Here is a 22605-nt window from a genome sequence, read left to right as displayed (position 1 = left end):
TTTGTTTACCGTAAGAGCAATAAAAACATGAGGTTTTCGAAACGATCCCTTTAAGTGCAGCCTCCACATTGATTTGTTTAACATTTGGTTCAGGCGTTGGACTGGTTGAGCTCTGATTTGGTCAGATGTACTGGTTTGACTAACTTCAGGAAGCCTAATGAGATTTTCAGATGTTTAAGCCAGTCATATCGAGTCAGTGAAGGTGAAATTACACTTGATCCTTCGATAGAGAAATGTAAGCGATTGGGCAATCTTGTGTTTCCCCAGTGTAGGTGTTGCTTGATTATCAGCATGTGCTGCTGGAGACTAATCTCATTTGTGGACCAGTAAACACTCACTTGAAGCTGTGGAGATGGTGGCTTAAAGGGATAGTTCACCCCTAAAATGAAAATTCTGTCTTTGTTTACTCACCCTCAAGTTGTTCCCTGTATGAGTTTCTTTGTTCTGCTGAACACAAAAGAAGATATTATGAAGAATGTTTGTAACCAAGCAGAGAGAGCAACCATTGACTACTATAGTAGGGGAAAAAACACTATAGTAGTCAATAGTTGCTCTCTCTGCTTGGTTACAAACATTCTTCATAATATCTTGTGTTCAGCAGAACAAAGAAACTTGAAGGTCAGTAAATGATGACAGAATTTTCATTTTTGGGTGAAGTTCTTTAGAAACATCTTTAAGCTTCCCACATCCTCTCTTTAAATGTTATTTAAGACATATTTGTTTGACTATTTACGAAAGGACCATAATATATCAAACCCACAGATCTGAATATTAATGAATTCAGTTTGAGATTTGAAGGGATAGTTCACCCAAAAAATCTAATTGTCATTTACACACTCGTACTATTCCAAACCCATGAGACTTTTGTTCACATTTGAGTTTATTAATAAAAACCTGAGATGTGTTTGTCCATCCACCAAAGCTTTGATGGTTCCTAAGAATTTTGTGAAGTATTGAGCAATTTTTAATCCAAGTCTTCTGAAGTTTTATATGAAATCGCTCTGGCTCTGATCGAGATTAAAGGTGCAATAGGTGATCTCTAGAGCTGTGGTCCTCTCTTTTTTTCATGAGAGTCACTGAAAGGACAAAATCAATAGGAGAGCCACTTTTACCGCAAAGTATTAAAAGTTACATCCAGTTTTAAATAGCATGTCTGTCATCCCTGAACACACAATATGCAATGCAATAAATACAAAGATGGATCGATAGAGGGTATGCATAATATATTTTTAATGCAAACTTTCTTTTTAACCTTGTTATTTTTTTCTACATTAGATTTATACAAAATGAGTTTTCGTGTGTATATGATACTCACTATAACGTGTTATATGCATTCACTGTTTTCCTCACCAGCCACTGTGGCTAGAGGTTTTCCAGAGTTACACTCAGCATTTTCACTGGCCACAATTTTGCTGTTTGGAAATTACATTATATATGATTAAAGTTGACTTTGGCATGCTTAAATTACTTGATTGTGAGTCATTTTACTTGATTTAGAAGATTTAAAACCCTTTCAAATGCAGTGACCACCCAAATCAAGACTACAGTGTTTATCAGCTGGTGTGTGTGCAGGTGGGCAATATGAGAAATGTGATATGATATGAGTTATTTTTGTTTGGCTGTATAAAAGAACAAATAAGCAAATTACAAAATTACAAAAAAATTCAGATACAGTAGGTTTTTTTAATATGTATACATGTTAATATCTGTAGTTGTTTGATTAACATTAATGACAGACAGGTGTTTAATTGGGCTGCTGAATGCATGGACGTTATATTCTGACACATATCCAGTTTTTACCCACCTGTTTATGTACACTTAAGCCATAACGACTGTACTCCACACGATGGACATTTGGACGTCTGTGTGCGCGTGAATTTGACTGTTCAGGCCAGGAGAACCAATCACGCGTGTGACAGAGAGAGCGCTTCTGTTGTGTGTCATTCAGCGAGATTACGCCTTCCCGCCTTCAATAACTGCTAATTATTTGTGATATGACCGTCTTGGCATTTTATTTGGCTGAATGCTGAAATTATATTCAACCCGCCAAAGTGGCTGCCTTACCCGCCACAGCTGAAATCTACCCGCATTTGGCGGGTGTTAATGTCAAGCCCTGTATGCAACATTAGATTTATACGCCAAAATGAGTTTTCACGTGCATATGATACTCACTATAACGTGTTAAATGCATCTAACTAGGGCTGCACGATCAATCGAACCGCAATCGTGATTTGGCTTATGTGCGATTATGAAAGAGCAAAGGCTGCGATTTTAATGAAATAAATAAATGCCCAGCGTGTTAGTGAAGAGCGGCTCTGTGATCACTGCTCCGCCTGAAAGCACTGAGTTTGAGCTGTCAAACATCTTCACAAACTAGTAATATGTTACTAGTACAACAAAATACAACGTTTTATAACGCGTTTTAACTCTATAGTCAGTCGAGTGTTTATGAGCTGATGTCTATACAGTAATAAAGTTTATGTCAATCAGCACTGCATACTTTGCGCACAGAAACTATTCTCGTCTTCATAAAGTTATTGTAGAGCCGCTGTAGTGAGATGGACTTTGTAACTTTAGTCTTTAGTGTCTTTTAAGGGTCTTGAGAGTGTAAAGTTGAGCCAATGGAGGCCTTTCAGAGCATCAGATTTACACTAAAATATCTTCATTTGTGTCTGAAGATGAACGGAGGTCTGACGGGTGTCCAACCACATGAGGGTCAGTCATTAATGACACAATTTACATTTTTGGGTGAACTAACCCTTTAAGAGCTGGAAAGACCGTCAGCACTGGCATGGACGTAAGGACAGAGCAAGTTTAAACATCTTTTCTAGTCTATATTTCCATCTTGTATTGCCGCAGTTTTGGGTATTTTTCGAATATAAATGATTTGTAGTAGAGCAGACACTGAGTTTTTAATGGATTATTCTGTGTTAAACTGACGTGTGTGGTTTGTTCAGAGACCGTCGTGCTCATAAATGTACTAAAAATAGACGTTTTAAATGTTTTGGCACTTTGATGTTATATAGAGTTATATTTAAAAAATGCATCAAGGTGCCCTCAACTCTCAATATTTTAATATCTGTGTGTTATTGGTTGTCTTCCACTTTTACACAGCCATTTTTAGAGACTTTAGAGGCGTGAATGACCTGGACACCTTTCATGACACTTTCTAATGGGTTTGGAACGACATGAGGAGGAATAAACAATGACAACATTTTCATTTTTGGGTGAACTATCCCTTTAATGATACCAACCTTTTTGTCTTTGATGGCCAACAGCGGCCCCATGGAATGACATGCTAAAGGAATGAAAGATTTGTGCTAAAGGAATGAAAGATTTGTGCTAAAGGAATGAAAGATTTGTGCTAAAGGAATGGAAGATTTGTGCTAAAGGAATGAAAGATTTGTGCTAAAGGAATGAAAGATTTGTGCTAAAGGAATGGAAGATTTGTATGTTTCTCTAGTGGGGTTAGTAAGTGGTGAGCGTTGACTCTGCATTAACTGCATTAGCGTTCGCAGGTGAAATGGAAAACCATGCTTCTCACTATCTGAAAAAACACCTTTTCCTCTTTTAGATTCACTTCCTGCTTTCCAACGTATTGCTCAACTTCCCGTCACCATTAACATAAATGCTAATGAGCTGTCCTGTAAAGGCGAATGCATGGCTTTGGTTCGCGGCTGAAGCGAGGGCACGCGTTCCCTTTGAGCTCTGATGGAGGAATGATGGCTTTGAGTCGACACTCCTCAGGGTCTCAGCAGGAGTTTGACCCCCTCCTAAGTCCAGCCATTACAACTTTTCCCTCCATTCCCTTAGAAATGTGGAAGCAGCTCACTCGCGTCCTTTTGTATGCTAATAAACGCTCCTGCAAAGACACAAAGACCGCGGGCTCGCCACCTTTTGGCCGGATTACCCTTTGAAAGGCCCTGCAGAAAGGGCCAGAGTGAAAGCTCTTTCTCTACCTTCAATAAAGCCCATTTCCGTGTTAAAGTGTGATGTGGAAAGAGCTTTGTGGCAGTAGTAAGCAGAGCTCTGGTCATGTGTGAGCTGAATGTGCTTCAGATAACCTTCTTCTGTCAGGCTGATGTTCCCCTGAGAGTCGGCACACAAACCTTTGCCTCTCTGTGTGTTGAGAACCAGAGCGAGCGGGAACAGTGGAGACACGAAATCCTGAAGGGTGGAAAATACGGCTTAAATAAATGAATATTACCAGTCCCTCTCGATATTCACTCATACCAACAGCGCTTACACTTTACTCAGGATCCAATTCTCACATAGCATTACTATGATATTGTCTGTTTATTAGTACTTACTTATAAAATTCAGCATGATCATATTCACATCCATTAAAGGTGCAGTGTGTAAGTTTTAGCAGCATCTAGTGGTGAGGTTGTGAATTGCACTCCTCCCTTCAGAGAGAAGCTACGGTGGCCCACACAGGACAAACATTCGAGACCGCAGAGAGTAGCTAGTGCTCTGTAGAGAAGTTTGTCCCTTTAGGGCCACTGTAGAAACATGGCGGCACAAAATGGCGTCTCCACTGTAAGGGACCCGCGGTGTGTGTAGATAGAAACGCCTCATTCTAAGATCATAAACACACAACGGTCTTTACACACCACTGAGAACAGAGTTATGTGTGTTATAACTACCTTATACGCATAAATTAGGAGTTTGAGGCAATAAGTCATAGTTAATTGTGAGAATTAGATCCTAATCTAAAGTGAGACTGTAACTTTACTTAACATATCATTCCTTAAGCAAGAAAAAGACAGGATACAAAATTTGACTATTTAGACAGCAAAACAGCCTTTTTGTTATTATTATATACTATTAAATGCAATGGCACAAATTAAATAATTAAATGTATATTTTTTTTAAACATATCCCTTCCTTAAAGGGCACATATTATGCCCCTTTTAAAGAGATATATAAATCTCTGGTGTCTCCTGAATGTGTGTGTGAAGTTTCAGTTCAAAACACCCTCAGAAACATCCAACATTTCTCACAGACAAACACGAGACGAAAATCAAAACCAGCTTTGAGTGACAAAAACTATGACTAATCTCTATTGTCATTTTCGGTCAGCATTCGGTCTTAAAGTGACAGCAGTCCATTAACCTGCTTCCATTTGTGCTCTTAATATTAATCAAACAACAAAAGACAGAGAAAATCACCTCTTTAGTTTTAATAAGGATTCATTATATTTATTATACATTCATTATTTAATCCATATTTAATCTATAAGGAATGTTGTTATATAGAATGCATATCATTCATTGTGTTCTTCTTTAGGACGAGTAGTTTTATTTAATTGTTACGTAATATTTGTTTATGTCACAGCAGTTAAATCTGTGTCTGTATTGCATGTTTAAACTTAAATATCACTCATATTAATAGGTTAATACAGTAGATGATTTATCCAGGAGTATATAATGGGTTTGGACATTTTAGAGAAATTCTTAATGCATTACAATTTAACTAAACCCATTAGTGTGTGTGTGTGTGTGTGTGTGTGTGTGTGTGTGTGTGTGTGTGTGTGTGTGTGTGTGTGTGTGTGTGTGTGTGTGTGTGTGTGTGTGTGTGTGTGTGTGTGTGTGTGTGTGTGTGTGTGTGTGTGTGTGTGTGTGTGTGTGTGTGTGTGTGTGTGTGTGTGTGTGTGTGTGTGTGTGTGTGTGTGTGTGTAGTGTAGAGAACAAGTTCTAACATCCTGTTGAGTTTTCTGATTAGTATTTTTCTTTATAAAAAAAAATAGATTTATTGTAGCAACCTGTGCACTTTCTGAAGATTTTTTTGCACTGTGAATTTGCACTTTCAGTTCTGTTTTTGAATAAAGGATTGGAAATGAATGGGTTTTTAAAAATCCGATTAATCGAGTAATCGAAAAAATAATCGACAGATTAATCGATTATTAAAATAATCGTTAGTTGCAGCCCTAGTCTAGATGGTGATTATGATTGTTGAGGTCAAACATTTATAATGCATATGTGTTATCTAATTTGTTTTAAAAAGAAATTTGATCAAATTATATCACAGTGCCATACAATAATAGTGCTGTAGGCCTGAGGCTCCTCTGGAGTGAGGGATGAGGGAGAGAGATGCAAATGTCCCAGCCCTGCTGACGACAGCTTATTTAAATAAAGTCTGTCCATCACCTGACAGAGGCTGGACTGAGAGAAGCTCCGCCTCCTCCTGGAGCTGCTTCAGCTCGCGCTGCACGTGACAGATGTGCTCAATGCACACACATTTAAAGAAGTGAAAGGGATTTTCTTCACCACTGTTTTTACAACAGCAAAGACATTCCAGTGCTTGCAGAGTCTAGTTAGACACGTCTAATACATGGCACAATAACGCAAGTGATTCCAATTCAAACGCAGTCAAAATTTTATTAATAAGTACATTAAGTTCCTGGTGTCCGATCGAGCCTGTGTGCAGATGTTTAGAGTTGCTCAGCTGGAGTAGAGGCGGAGTAGAGGCGGAGTAGAGGCGGAGTAGAGGCGGAGTAGAGTCGAGAGTAGAGTCGAGAGTAGAGTCGAGAGTAGAGTCGAGAGTAGAGTCGAGAGTCGAGTCGAGAGTAGAGTCGAGAGTCGAGTCGAGAGTCGAGTCGAGAGTCGAGTCGAGAGTCGAGTCGAGAGTCGAGTCGAGTCGAGAGTCGAGTCGAGAGTCGAGTCGAGAGTCGAGTCGAGAGTAGAGTCGGGAGTAGAGTCGAGAGTAGAGTCGAGAGTAGAGTCGAGAGTAGAGTCGAGAGTAGAGTCGAGAGTAGAGTCGAGAGTAGAGTCGAGAGTAGAGTCGAGAGTAGAGTCGAGAGTAGAGTCGGAGTAGAGTCGAGAGTAGAGTCGAGAGTAGAGTCGAGAGTAGAGTCGAGAGTAGAGTCGAGAGTAGAGTCGAGAGTAGAGTCGAGAGTAGAGTCGAGAGTAGAGTCGAGAGTAGAGTCGAGAGTAGAGTCGAGAGTAGAGTCGAGAGTAGAGTCGAGAGTAGAGTCGGAGTAGAGTCGGAGTAGAGTCGAGAGTCGAGTCGAGAGTCGAGTCGAGAGTCGAGTCGAGAGTCGAGTCGAGAGTCGAGTCGAGAGTCGAGTCGAGAGTCGAGTCGAGAGTCGAGTCGAGAGTCGAGTCGAGAGTAGAGTCGAGAGTAGAGTCGAGAGTAGAGTCGAGAGTAGAGTCGAGAGTAGAGTCGGAGTAGAGTCGGAGTAGAGTCGAGAGTCGAGTCGAGAGTAGAGTCGAGAGTAGAGTCGAGAGTCGAGTCGAGAGTAGAGTCGAGAGTAGAGTCGAGAGTAGAGTCGAGAGTAGAGTCGAGAGTAGAGTCGAGAGTAGAGTCGGGAGTAGAGTCGGGAGTAGAGTCGAGAGTAGAGTCGAGAGTAGAGTCGAGAGTAGAGTCGAGAGTAGAGTCGAGAGTAGAGTCGAGAGTAGAGTCGAGAGTCGAGTCGAGAGTCGAGTCGAGAGTCGAGTCGAGAGTCGAGTCGAGAGTCGAGTCGAGAGTCGAGTCGAGAGTCGAGTCGAGAGTCGAGTCGAGAGTCGAGTCGAGAGTAGAGTCGAGAGTAGAGTCGAGAGTAGAGTCGGAGTAGAGTCGGAGTAGAGTCGAGAGTCGAGTCGAGAGTCGAGTCGAGAGTAGAGTCGAGAGTCGAGTCGAGAGTCGAGTCGAGAGTCGAGTCGAGAGTCGAGTCGAGAGTCGAGTCGAGAGTAGAGTCGAGAGTCGAGTCGAGAGTCGAGTCGAGAGTAGAGTCGAGAGTAGAGTCGAGAGTAGAGTCGAGAGTAGAGTCGAGAGTAGAGTCGAGAGTAGAGTCGAGAGTAGAGTCGAGAGTAGAGTCGGAGTAGAGTCGGAGTCGAGTCGAGAGTCGAGTCGAGAGTCGAGTCGAGAGTCGAGTCGAGAGTCGAGTCGAGAGTCGAGTCGAGAGTCGAGTCGAGAGTCGAGTCGAGAGTCGAGTCGGAGTAGAGTCGAGAGTAGAGTCGGAATAGAGCTTCGGTTTGAGTGAGCTGATCAACGGTGGCGTGCCGTCTCAGAGCTGCTTCACTGGTGATGTGAATTATGAATGAGCACTCTCCTGTCACTGTGATGACACACACACACACACACACACACACACACACACACACACACACACACACACTGCCCCTAAACCTACCCATCACACACACACACACACACACACTGCCCCTAAACCTACCCATCACACACACTGCCCCTGCCCCTAAACCTACCCATCACACACACACACACACACACACTGCCCCGGCCCCTAAACCTACCCATCACACACACACACACACACACACACACACTGCCCCGGCCCCTAAACCTACCCATCACACACACACACACACACACACACACTGCCCCTGCCCCTATCCATCACACACACACACACACACACACACTGCCCCTGCCCCTACCCATCACACACACACACACACACACACACACACACACACACACACACACACACACACACACACACACTGCCCCTACCCATCACACACACACACACACACACACACACACTGCCCCTACCCATCACACACACACACACACACACACACACACACACACTGCCCCTACCCATCACACACACACACACACACACACACACACTGCCCCTACCCATCACACACACACACACACACACACACACACACACACACTGCCCCTACCCATCACACACACACACACACACACACACACACACACACTGCCCCTACCCATCACACACACACACACACACACACACACACACACACACACACACACACACACACACACTCAGTGTAATTCTGCTGTAGGGAAATGACCTGAAAGGCCAGCTTTTATATTTCTAAATGAAGAGAAAGTAAATCCATTAAACAGCAGGTGTTCTTTGTCTCTAGCATGGCCTAGATTTCTTTATAATATAATATAAATTATAAGTTAAAATGTGACTTTTTTCAGCTCTGCAGCATATTTTGAATTTTTTTGAGAACTAGGCATATCTGAATTTAAAAGAGCGCCCACATACACTGAAAATGGTCTCATTTGACAGAAAACACTCACAGCGGTGGAATATTGCATATTCTGTTGTGCTTATTCACAATTTTATGGTTAACGCATATAAAGTCATATTTTGATATATTTAAATCTGGAATTGTAATTTTGTCCCTTCAGGAAGTGTCTGATGATTCCAGTAGGTGTCAGTAAACAGGGGAAAAATAATCTTCTTTAAATCTCCTTCTAAAATAAAGTTATTGAGATGAATCTGTCCAAATGGTCTAATAACTCCAGCTCATCTGCATTGATTGACGGCAGCCGCTGGGAAATCCAACAGGCTCCGCCTCCTCAAATCTGTAAAGGGCTCTGATTGGTCTAGAAGCATGATTGACGTGTCTATAGAGAGCTGAGAGAGCATTTTTGACGTATTACGTATTACTGCGGTTCTAATCTTTCAAACAACACCATATATGTCTAGTTTTGTGCTGCACATCTTATAGATTTCTTAAAAATGATTATGATGATGCAATATTGGATGATCATGCATAATATAATACAAAAGTTATATTTGCTACGTGAATTTTGCCATTGTTATTTTATTGTACACTTTTTCTAAATATTACATTAAACTTTGACTTTAAGTGCGAAATGATGGCAATCTAAATGTGAAAATCAGCGTAATGAGCATATGCACTATTAAATATCCATATCTGTCCCAACATTGATTGATAGCCATGATGTTTCCAATATATCATGCATCCCTGCTAGCATCGCCTGGGGTTTAATTCCCCAAGTGTCCCGTTTCTCTGCGCTGGCGTCCTGAGGTCATCATGGGTAAGAGGCGAGCACTGGCACACCTTACCCCGCGGTCAACAGCTGTTAGATGAGTGATTAACCCATCCAGCACATTACATCCTGCTTAACCAGCCGTGGCCAAACAAAGTCTCCACTTCCCCAGAGCATCCTCACTTCATTCCTCCAGCTGGAGCTCCTCAAACGTCCTCAGAGCCGCAATCACAGCCCAATCTGTTAATTACAGTCACTTCCTGTCCCTGTAGACCCGCCTCCTCGTCCCCCAGACACCAATTAAACACACGCTAATCTGAAGAGCCATTCCAGAGCCAGATCTGCATCTCTACTGACGCTATATACATAGCATATTTCTACTGATTTATATTTATTGATGCATTTATTGATACAGTACCTGTCAAAAGTTGGGAAATATTACATTTTTTAAACGTTTTAATGTTCTCTTGTGCGCACCGAGGCTACATTTATTTAATCGAAAATACAGTAAAAACTGTCATATTGCGAAATATTGTTGCAAATTAAATCAACTTTATTATATTTTAAAATGTCATGAGTTCCTGTGATCAAAGCTGAATTTCTCATCATTACTCCAGTCTTCAGTGTCACACGATCCTTCACTAATCTGATGCTTTGGAAATATTTATTATTATTATCATTAATGTTTAAAACATTTTTGTGGAAAATTAGTTTTTTGTTGAATAGAAAGTTCAATGAAAAGCATTTGTTGAATTCATTTATTAAAGCATTTATTCAATAGAATCTTCTGTAACAGAAGATAAATAATAAATGTAATGCATCCTTGATGAAGTATTAATTTCTCTTTTTTTTATCTTTCCACAAATGATTGAATTCATTGCTTCCACAAAAATGTCAAGCAGCAAAAAAATAATATTGATTATGATCATAAATGTGTGTTGATCATCAGATCCTCAAATGAGAATGATTAGAGTCATGTGACGCTGGACACTGGAGCAATGATAAATCACAGGAATAAATGACACTTTACTGTATATTCACTGGAGGAATATTTCACTGTTTTACTGTTTTTACTGTATTAATGCAGCCTTGTTTCCAAACTTATGACAGGTACTGTATGTTTTAATATATACTGTATGATTATATCACTGTAAAAAAAATCCCCGTAAAATTTACGGTAAAAAAACGGCAGTATATGGTTTTATTATTTTTACCGTAAAAAATACGGTAGCAATACGGTCTATTTTTACAGTTAAAAACTGGATAATTTAAAAGTTTATATTGTAATAATTACATGTACACTGTAACAAAATTCTGTAAAATTTTGGTTGCCAGAACTTTACAGTAAAAAATACGGTAACAAGATTTTAGGTTTTACGGGACAGCACTTAGTTTACTGTCTATTTTGCAGTTCAAAACTGTACAATTTAAAGGTTTATATTGTAATAGTTATGTGTATATTGTAAAAAAAAAATCTGTTAAATTTACCGTAAAAAATACAGTAACAACATTAGGTTTTACGGGACAGCACTTAGTTTACTGTCTATTTTACAGTTCAAAACCGTATAATTTAAAGGTTTATATTGTAATAATTATGTGTATGTTGTAAAAAAATTGTTAAATTTACTGTAAAAAATACAGTATCAACATTTTAGGTTTTACGGGACAGCACTTTGTTTACTGTCTATTTTACAGTTCAAAACCGTATAATTTAAAGGTTTATATTGTAATAATTATGTGTATATTGTAAAAAAAATTCTGTTAAATTTACCGTAAAAAATACAGCAGCAACAATTTAGGTTTTACGGGACAGCACTTAGTTTACTGTCTATTTTACAGTTCAAAACCGTATAATTTAAAGGTTTATATTGTAATAATTATGTGTATGTTGTAAAAAAATTCTGTTAAATTTACCGTAAAAAATACGGTAGCAACATTTTAGGTTTTACTGTATTAATGCAGCCTTGTTTCCAAACGTTTGACAGGTACTGTATGTTTTTAATATATACTGTATGATTATATACATTGTAAAAAAAATCCCAGTAAAATTTACGGTAAAAAATGGCAGCATATGGTTTTATTTTATTATAAAATACTTTACCAATACTGTCTATTTTTACAGTTCAAAACTATATAATTTAAAGGTTTATATTGTAATAATTACATGTACACTGTAACAATTCTGTAAAATTTTGGTTGCCAGAACTTTACAGTAACGGTTACAGTAACGGTTACAGTTACGGTTTTACGAGAAAGCACTTAGTTTACTGTCTATTTTACAGTTCAAAACCGTATAATTTAAAGGTTTATATTGTAATAATTATGTGTACACTGTAAAAATGTATGTTAAATATACGGTCAAAAACATATTTAATTAACTGGAATAATGTTAAATTACCAACCTATTGAAATCCTAATATCTGTGATGTACCTTTGATACTGACAACCACCAATCACAGCGGAGATGAGTCACATGATCAATCAAAGCTTTGAGGAGGACAATACTCATATATAAATATATAGTCATTCACACAAACACTAAACACCATCATGATAACACACTAACATTAATTTAACATTAGATGTGACGTAAAACCCTAATGTTCATAACTGATTATAAAAACTAAGAACGTTATTTAAACGAAAATACATTGAATGTGAAGTGTCACGCAGGGGATTCGGGGTTTTTCACTGTAAATTACACAACGACTCGCTCTTTTTCACTTCCAAATTTAACTGTTTTACTGTAAAATTAAATGTACGGTTAGATATATTACAGTTATTCAGTGTATATAGTACGGGAACTTTAACCAATTAACTGTTTGGCATTTTTACAGTCTTTTACCGTTAAAATCACGATATTTTTTACAGTGTGTGTGTGTGTGTATACACCAGTTGTTTTGGTCTTGGACTCTGATTGGCTGAGAGGCTTTGCTGTATGAGTGTGATGAGCGGAAGTACAGACTGTGGTAACTGCGGTAAAACATTCGCTCTCTCACGGTCTCATGACGGCTATTTATATCACCTGAGCGGGGCAAACAGCAGCAGCTTCTGCACCACACCTTCTCCCTCCATCACACACACACACACACACACACACACACACACACACACACACACACCTCCCTGTGCTGACTCTGTTCTTCCACATGCTGTGGCCACGCCCCTCTCTGTGCTGAAGCATCGTCATTGGACGGGCTGTTTGTGTTGAGGGTTGTCGTGGAGACCAGGTGTTTCAGGAGAGGGCAGGAGGGCACAAAGCGTCTTCTGTTCTCCTTCATCATGTGTTTGTTTGTTTGTGTTGTGTGTGTGTGTGTGTGTGTGTGTGTGTGTGTGTGTGTGTGTGTGTGTGTGTGTGTGTGTGTGTGTGTGTGTGTGTGTGTGTGTGTGTGTGTGTGTGTGTGTGTGTGTGTGTGTGTGTGTGTGTGTGTGTGTGTGTGTGTGGAGGGTGTGCGCACACCTGGCAAGCACTGTGGGAATCTGGCATTAGGACGTGTGTGAAACTAATGAAAAGACCTTTGGGTGAAAGATCTCTGGATAATCGGCCAATTCATGTTTCTGCGCCATAGACTGCATGTTTGAATATGGGCTTAATGGGGCTGTGATGTATTAAACACACACACACACACACTGAATGTAGGGCTGGGAATCAAGAGCACTGTTACACACAAGCAGTTTGAGTGGAGAGAGACGGGGTGAAGGCTTTTCTGTTGAGCTTGTGATTGCTATGGGATTGATGAATGCGATGAAAGGGAATGAATACTGTAGAGGACAACATTTGGAGTTTGAACTCATTCACTCACAGAATCTTATTTGTGTTTATCAGTCTAGGCGTGGAAATGGATTTGCGTTTTGCAAGAGTCACTTTAACATCTCCAGCGAACACGGCCTCAAGGTGTAAGGCAAATCCTGTCAATCCATGTCAAAAATCACAAGGAGTGGTGCCTTAAAGGGATAGTTTCTGTTTTAAAGTCCATAAAAGTGCATCCATCCATCATAAAAGTGCATCTATCCATCATAAAAGTGCATCTATCCATCATAAAAGTGCATCCATCCATCATAAAAGTGCATCTATCCATCATAAAAGTGCATCTATCCATCATAAAAGTGCATCTATCCATCATAAAAGTGCATCTATCCATCATAAAAGTGCATCTATCCATCATAAAAGTGCATCTATCCATCATAAAAGTGCATCTATCCATCATAAAAGTGCATCTATCCATCATAAAAGTGCATCTATCCATCATAAAAGAGCATCTGTCCGTCATAAAAGTGCATCCGTCCGTCATAAAAGTGCATCTATCCGTCATAAAAGTGCATCTGTCCATCATAAAAGTGCATCTATCCATCATAAAAGAGCATCTATCCATCATAAAAGTGCATCTGTCCACCATAAAAGTGCATCTGTCCATCATAAAAGTGCATCTATCCATCATAAAAGAGCATCTATCCATCATAAAAGTGCATCCATCCATCATAAAAGTGCATCTGTCCATCATAAAAGTGCATCTGTCCACCATAAAAGTGCATCTGTCCATCATAAAAGTGCATCTATCCGTCATAAAAGTGCATTTATCCGTCATAAAAGTGCATCCATCCATCATAAAAGTGCATCTATCCATCATAAAAGTGCATCTTTCCATCATAAAAGTGCATCTATCCATCATAAAAGTGCATCTATCCATCATAAAAGTGCATCTGTCCATCATAAAATTGCATCTGTCCATCATAAAAGTACATCTATCCGTCATAAAAGTACATCCATCCATCATAAAAGTGCATCTATCCATCATAAAAGTGCATCTATTCATCATAAAAGTGCTTCTATCCATCATAAAAGAGCATCTATCCATCATAAAAGTGCATCTATCCGTCATAAAAGTGCATCTATCCATCATAAAAGAGCATCTATCCATCATAAAAGTGCATCTATCCGTCATAAAAGTGCATCTATCCATCATAAAAGTGCATCTATCCGTCATAAAAGTGCATCTATCCATCATAAAAGTGCATCTATCCGTCACAAAAGTGCATCTGTCCATCATAAAAGTGCATCTATTCATCATAAAAGTGCATCTGTCCATCATAAAAGTGCATCTATTCTTCATAAAAGTGCATCTGTCCATCATAAAAGTGCATCTATTCATCATAAAAGTGCATCTATCCGTCATAAAAGTGCATCTATCCGTCATAAAAGTGCATCTATCCGTCATAAAAGTGCATCTGTCCGTGCATCTATCCATCATAAAAGTGCATCTATCCGTCATAAAAGTGCATCTGTCCATCATAAAAGTGCATCTATCCATCATAAAAGTGCATCTATCCGTCATAAAAGTGCATCCATCCATCATAAAAGTGCATCTGTCCATCATAAAAGTGCATCTGTCCATCATAAAAGTGCATCTATCCATCATAAAAGTGCATCTGTCCATCATAAAAGTGCATCTGTCCATCATAAAAGTGCATCTATCCATCATAAAAGTGCATCTGTTCATCATAAAAGTGCATCTATCCATCATTAAAGTGCATCTGTCCATCATAAAAGTGCATCTGTCCATCATAAAAGTGCATCTATCCATCATAAAAGTGCATCTGTCCATCATAAAAGTGCATCTGTCCATCATAAAAGTGCATCTATCCATCATAAAAGTGCATCTGTTCATCATAAAAGTGCATCTATCCGTCATAAAAGTGCATCTATCCATCATAAAAGTGCATCTATCCGTCATAAAAGTGCATATATCCATCATAAAAGTGCATCTGTCCATCATAAAAGTGCATCTATCCATCATAAAAGTGCATCTGTTAATCATAAAAGTGCATCTATCCATCATAAAAGTGCATCTGTTAATCATAAAAGTGCATCTATCCGTCATAAAAGTGCATCTATCCGTCATAAAAGTGCATCTATCCATCATAAAAGTGCATCTGTTAATCATAAAAGTGCATCTATCCGTCATAAAAGTGCATCTATCCGTCATAAAAGTGCATCTGTCCATCATAAAAGTGCATCTATCCATCATAAAAGTGCATCTGTCCGTCATAAAAGTGCATATATCATCATAAAAGTGCACAAAAAGTGTACAGAATATCTGACAGTGAGTACTCTTACAGTGCAACACAGATTTCTTCTGCTGAGTAATTGTAAAGAGACTGCACAGCATCAACATCCGTGTTTTAGTTCTGCATCAGCAAGTGCTTCCCTCGCCTCAGTTCACTTCTGCTTTCCTCAGATTTACACTTCATGCGAAGAAACACTTCATGCTGTGGTTTTTCGTGAGAAAACTCAAAACATACATTCGTGATCCAACAATCAAATCGGCTCGTGAAGAGTTTGTGAATCGCTCAAGTGTTGGATCCATGTGTGCAGCAAACACACACATAACGTCTGACACTGGAGATGAAGAGAGATCTAGTCTTGAATTAAAGAGATAGTTCACCTAAAAATGAAAAGTCATGCTCAAGTTGAACACTAAGGAAGATATTTGGAAGAATGTTTGTAACCGGGCAGATCTCACTACCCATTGACTATTACAGTATTTCCTCCACTATGGTAGTCAATGGCTTTCTTCCAATAATTTTCATCTTTGGGTGAACTATCTATTCTATCTATTCTAAATCATACATACAAACATAAATAGCAGCATTTAAAGGTGAGATTTTAATAAAACAAGGACAAAGTCTTGTCTATTTCTCACACTATATACTGTATAATATAATCTAGAAGATGGGACCTATGGGTCAGTTTTATTGTGCTTTTTGTCTTTTATCGGATAGAAAAGCACACATTCCTATTTATCTAATTTATAGGGAATTAAACAGTTTCTCAGAAGAAAGTCAGTCATGGGTTTTGAAACCACATGAGGTTAAGCAAACAGTGTAAAGTTTTAGGTGAACTATATAACATCAACAGCAGTGCTGCGTCTCACGGGTATATCTGTGGCATCGTATGGGTCAAAATTATCCATTTTTCTTTTATGCCAAAAATCATGAGGATATTAAGATCATGTTCCATGAAGATATTTGGTCAATGTTCATATCATAAATGTATTATTAGTAGTAATATGCATTGCTAAGGACTTCATTTGGACAACTTTAAAGGAGATTTTCTCAATATTTAGATGTTTTTGCACCCTCAGATGTTCAAATATTGTCCTATCCTAACAAACCATACATCAGTGGAGAGATTATTTATTCAGATGAAGATGAGCTATACATCTCCCTTATGACTGGGGTTGAGCCACATATATCATTAATCGTATGTGTTCTGTGTTTGTTTGGGTGAGGAGAGTTTTCAGTGGTGTTTTATAAGCAGGAGATCTGAGTTGTGTCTGTGTTGGCAGTGATTAGCGATCGCGTCTGAAACCTCATCCATAGACAGGTGGCATGAGCTCTCCTTCAGCTGAAGGCATTCCCTGCGGGCTGCTGGGGTTAGGGTTACCCTTCAGCGGGCACATGCGGTCTCAGGGTGTGTGTGTGATCATATGGGTCAGTGACACACACACATGCGGTCTCAGGGTGTGTGTGATCATATGGGTCAGTGACACACACATGTTCCTCACCCGTGTTAGATCCGTGACGGCGGGCCATGATGTGAAGAACGCGGTGTTCCACATATGCAACACTGGCTCGACTCATAAATCCCATCACAAACATTGTGTATCAAACATGGCGCTTTAATGGAACACACACACTGTCAGTCTGAACCCTTGCTGACCTCTGGGTAAGGGCTATTTGTGGGCTCCAGATCCATTCCGGGGTCACACTGGCAGGTCCTGGATCAGCTGTAATTGTTTTCAAGCTGTGCTGCTGCACAAACAAACACATGTGAGCACGTATATGACCATGTCCAGGACACCCACATGGTCTCATTACACTCTTTGTGGAGCACAGGTGTCTTCCTGCAAACCACGGCTCGCTGCCCTCATGCCTCAGGGCGTCTCTCAGGCAAATACATACATCAGTATATACACAGTACACACACATGATGTAAACACAACCTTTATTTTGGATGTGATTTGGAATCGATTGCCCATCACTAATATATATTTTGTTGTTGACGTTTTCTACTTCCCCTCTAATAATAATAATAATAATAATAATAATAAATACAGCTGCAAGCAGCAATACCAGGGCCAAGCGCAACAGAAGCAAATAAGGAAGCAGCAGACCAGCTGAAAAAATGAGTGCAGACATTTGAAGCAAAAATGTTAAAACCCCACTTTAATACATTGAGTTGTGTAGAGCCAATGTCATATTTTGTTCTATTATAGCGCCACCAAGAGGCACAATCCTACCATTTTGTCCTCGGAGTGAGCCCTTTGGTGAAAATATCTCATTTCGTTTTGGAGTTATAGACATTAATATGAAACAACACGTAGAAAATTACTGACTCCTGACTTTGATTGGATTTTACTGCCCCTTACTATCAATATTTTGACATTTGGGCATTAGCGTTCAGCTACCGACCTATGTTTCTGAACTTCTGACGCTGGTTTCGTCTCGATCGGACTAGCGGTTTCGAAGATATCAGCTAACGTTTTTTAAGCGCTAAATTACGACGCTGCACAAACCATACGCCGAAACCTGGCAAGTCTGGTATTGTTGGACTCGGCAAAAATTAAGGAGACAAAAAAAGTTACTCACATTAAAATAAGTCAATCTCACCTCAAAAGTTATAAGCATTTGTGGAAAAAAAATCCACTAGGTGGCGCTGTTTCAAAACTTCTCAGGCTCTTTCAGGGCATCTGATGACCCATACCGAGTTTCATAACAATCCGTTCATGTGTTCATAAAATACAGCATTTTAGCACATCATTCAAAATGGCCGACAGCCAAAATGGCCGATATGGTAAAATGGATATCAGTCGACTCGGCATGCCGTCCTGAATCTAACGAGACCACTTTTATGATTTTTGAACAAACGGTTCAGAAGTTATAAAATTAAAATAGCAATATTTTGTATCTCCGGACCAGTAGGTGGCGCTGTGCCGAAACGCTGCATGTCGCCTCAGGTCATGCTTGTGATGAGGTTAGGGTTTGGGTGATGATTGTTATTTAATCTTAATCTTATCGACCTCTCGCTGTACAGCCTGCACTCAGGACCGTGATGCACGCGCTGCACGCATGGACCAGTTCTTTCTGCGTATTGTATTGGCAGGGTCTGTGCGCGCAGCAGTGATTTATTATTAGTTATTGTTGAATTTATATGTTTTCTTTTGTAGGAGAGAGACGTTGAAATCGACGTTCTTCTCAGGGATGTTAAATTGTCCATATTTAGCTTGTAATGAATGACGTATTTTTTTCTTTCTCTGACACTTTTCCTGTGTTGACGGCAAAATGTTACGAATTTTATATTTTGACAATACGTATAAAAATAACAAATAGGCTTACATTTTTGTATATTTTTTCTCTGCGACATTTTTTCGCCCTACTGTGTTGGCAGCAAAATGTTACATTTTGTATCTTGACAAGGCGAATAAAATAATAAATGAAATTTTTGTGCAGGCTACATTTTTATTTTTTCAGTGGAAATTTAAATGTGAAATTCTGAAAACGAGATCTAAATTTAGCGGGATGGTCGGGTCGGGAAGAAAATTATTCTAAGTGGACAGCGGGTGAACAAAGAGTGTATCTATAGCGGGAACGGGTGGGTACGGAATATAACCCCAGCGGGAGCGGGACTTAAAAACCAGTCCTGCGCAGACCTCTACTATAAAACACGGAAGAACAACACGTATATCGCTGAGAACACTCGTTTAAACAGCACACACACACCGGCACTGCATCTGACTGCACATCACATTTTTCACAATGTTGATTCTTCTGGCAATGGACTGTGACCTTCATTAAACCTTTAAATAAAAGGTTTACACATTCATATACAATAAACGAGCTTGCACAGCGACAGGAAATAAAAGTTTACGCAAAACCCCTGCCGACCTCACCAGAGCATGAGAGCGAAGCGGAGCTTAAATCATGAACTGTGCGCTCAAATCCCACAACATGACATTTCTCTAGCCTACTATACTTGTAGCCTTTAAAACACATAATTAGTTTCAGTTTAAATATTATAATGTTATTTTTTAATTTAATTTAATTTACGTTGAAAAGTGAACAGGACACAAGATGCATAATGTCAGAAGACGGGGGTCTTCAATAAGTTCAATAACACTTCAATACGGTTTGTTTTGTTGAAAGCCTTTCTTTAAAGGGAATTTCGTTTTGTATAAATTGTATCTTAATTTTAATCTATGTTTTATCAACCAAATTGCCCGGATTTAATAAATGATAAGCAAATAGCCTATAACAGACAATGACATGGAGGCGGCTAGAAAAAATAAAATATATATATTACCGCTCTTTCCACACACACACCGCAAGTCCACATCAGTCACAATATGACCTCATGTATGTTTTAAAAACATAATTCAACATATAAATAATACTTTTTAATGGGCCACTTAAAATGTTTATTACAAATAAATTATACAATTTTAAAAATGAACAAAAATTTGCATTGCATTTGCAATCCTTTGCAGCCCCCCCACTTCCCACTTCCCCACTTTCCCACTTCCCACTTCCCCACTTCCCACTTCCCCACTTCCCACTTCCCCACTTCCCACTTCCCACTTCCCCACTTCCCACTTCCCGCACCCCTGCAGCACTCACACATGCCAGTCGAGCTGTGGCTTGAGGTCGGCCTGCTATTTTTACATGATGAAAAAAACCTAGTTTGATGGAAAAAAACTATTCCGGTTCTTCAAAGCTTCAAACGGATTCAGTGTTTTCGTTTTGTCATCTTAATTTGTTCATTATTTAAGTGAAAAATATGTAGTGTAGGCCTATTTATTTTATGCTTTTTATTTATATTTGATTGAGTTTTTCTCTGAAACGCTGCAGGTGTGTGATCATGTGATCATGTGATCATGTGATCATGTGATCATGTGCAGGTTCTGATGTTGATCTGTTCTGTATTCTGAAATTTGCACAGTAGAATAAACCCGTCTATTTAACAGGTCACAGACACTCTTCAATTGTATATTTATTTAATGCCAATTCTATATTATAATCTTATCAGTTAACGGTTAATAATCGGATAATGAGCGGCGGTTGTCGGTCGGGAAATGAACCGTAATGAGCATCCCTAGGGTCTCTTTTGTAAGTGTTGGGCTGTTACATGTGTGTAGCGAATCTCATACTCGTACGTGGAGCGTAAGTCGAACAGCGCGTTATTTAGATTTTGTAGGTGGCGCTATTGAGCCATTTTGCCAGGCCTCATTCTGAACCCCATCAGATGTAATGTTCTGCACTTCTGACGCGTGAGCAAAGCTTCTCGAGTTCTCCAGCAGGTTCAGGCCCTCAAAAAGACAATTCATTTCAGAGAAGAAGAAGAAGAAGAAGAATAGACTGAGCCATTACAGTGCTCACACCATCGGTGCTCCGCCCTAATCTTATAGGTTAGGCTGTTTATAAAGTATAATAATTACTGTTATTGTTGGTGTTTCAGTGTATTGACTCCAGCGCCAGCTCTTCAGACGTACACATTTACACACTTTCTTTGTCTGTTGCACAACATCTCACACTTTTTTTTTTGTGGTCATTTTTTGGTGCGTTGTTAAAAGTATTGTTCAAAGCGCGTCTCGAGAGCTTCTTCCAGCTGCTGACACACTCTGAGAAACTCTGATTTGGTGTTGGGTAAACCCCAAACTCTCCTCCTTCTTCAGGCTGGTCAGCTGATGTGTGTGTGTGTGTGTGTGTGTGTGCTTCCTCAGAACTGCCAGTGTTTCTCATGAAGCTCAATGGCAGAGCATTGGTTCAGATGAAGATCTGCTGCCTCATCCTCTAGTCTCTTGACATTTTCAGCGACCCTTCTTTCAGGGTTTGTTCAGTGTGTTTTCTCACTTCAGAGCTGCCGCCTCCTCCCAGAGCATGCTGGGTAACATCCTGTGGTGTGTGTGTCATTGCTGACGCTGCGCTTGGGTCTGAGAGACGAGTGGAGGATGATGGACGAGAGGAACTCTGAGTTAGTGCAAAGCTTATGAAACAGGACAGGTTTCTGAAGGACTGTGTTCGGACACACACACACAATCACTCACACACACACACACACACACACACACACACACACACACACACACACACACACACACACACACACACACACACACACACACACACACACACACACACACACACTACCCCTAAACCTACCCATCACACACACACTCTCTCACACACTCTCTCACACACATACACACACACACACACACACACACACGTGGGTCTTTATATATGTGGCAGATCACAGTGATGTCCTTCCGGAGCAAGTGTGAATGTTTTGCCTTCTCTAGAGTCTCTGTTGTCGTTTTCTGGTCAAATACAACCGAAGCTCTAATGATGACACATTTTATTCTAATGATTTTGATCATTTTGCCTGTTCATGTTCATCCGTATAGAGAAGTAGCATGAGCATGATTTAGACCAGTGGTTCTCAACCTTTTTAACATAAAGGCTAAAAGGTCATAACACACACACACACACACACACACACACACACACAGTCTGGTGTTAGTCTTGAGTATCTCTAGAGTAGTGTTGATCCTTCATATCTCACAAGAGTCTTTAGTTTATCATATCTTGGCTTTCTAATTGAAATGACTGTTTTAGAAGGGGCGAATTACAATAAGAAATCTGTTGATTTGTAGCGGTTTAGTTTAATTTAATTTAACGCTTGTTTTTCTTATTTTAAATGAGTGAGTTTGGACTCCTGGTTATAAACACTTATATCATTAAATCATGATTTGTATGCTCATATTCATGTACTTAGAAGTTCTGTCAGTAACTTTAGCTGTTTTTAGAAACTGA

At 39.6% G+C, this 22605-nt stretch overlaps 1 protein-coding gene across 8 annotated transcripts in view; it reads left to right on the top strand.

Moving 5' to 3' along the window:
• Positions 1 to 22605, top strand: part of rasal2 (RAS protein activator like 2) — a 166847-nt gene that overhangs the window by 36201 nt on the left and 108041 nt on the right. The gene's annotated exons all lie outside the window — the stretch shown is intronic.

This window comes from Gobio gobio, assembly GCF_949357685.1.
Source record: "Gobio gobio genome assembly, chromosome: 6".
In the NCBI taxonomy this organism is placed as follows: Eukaryota; Metazoa; Chordata; class Actinopteri; order Cypriniformes; family Gobionidae; genus Gobio; species Gobio gobio.
Note: the sequence above shows the minus strand (reverse complement) of the source record. Positions and strands in the feature narration are given on the sequence as shown.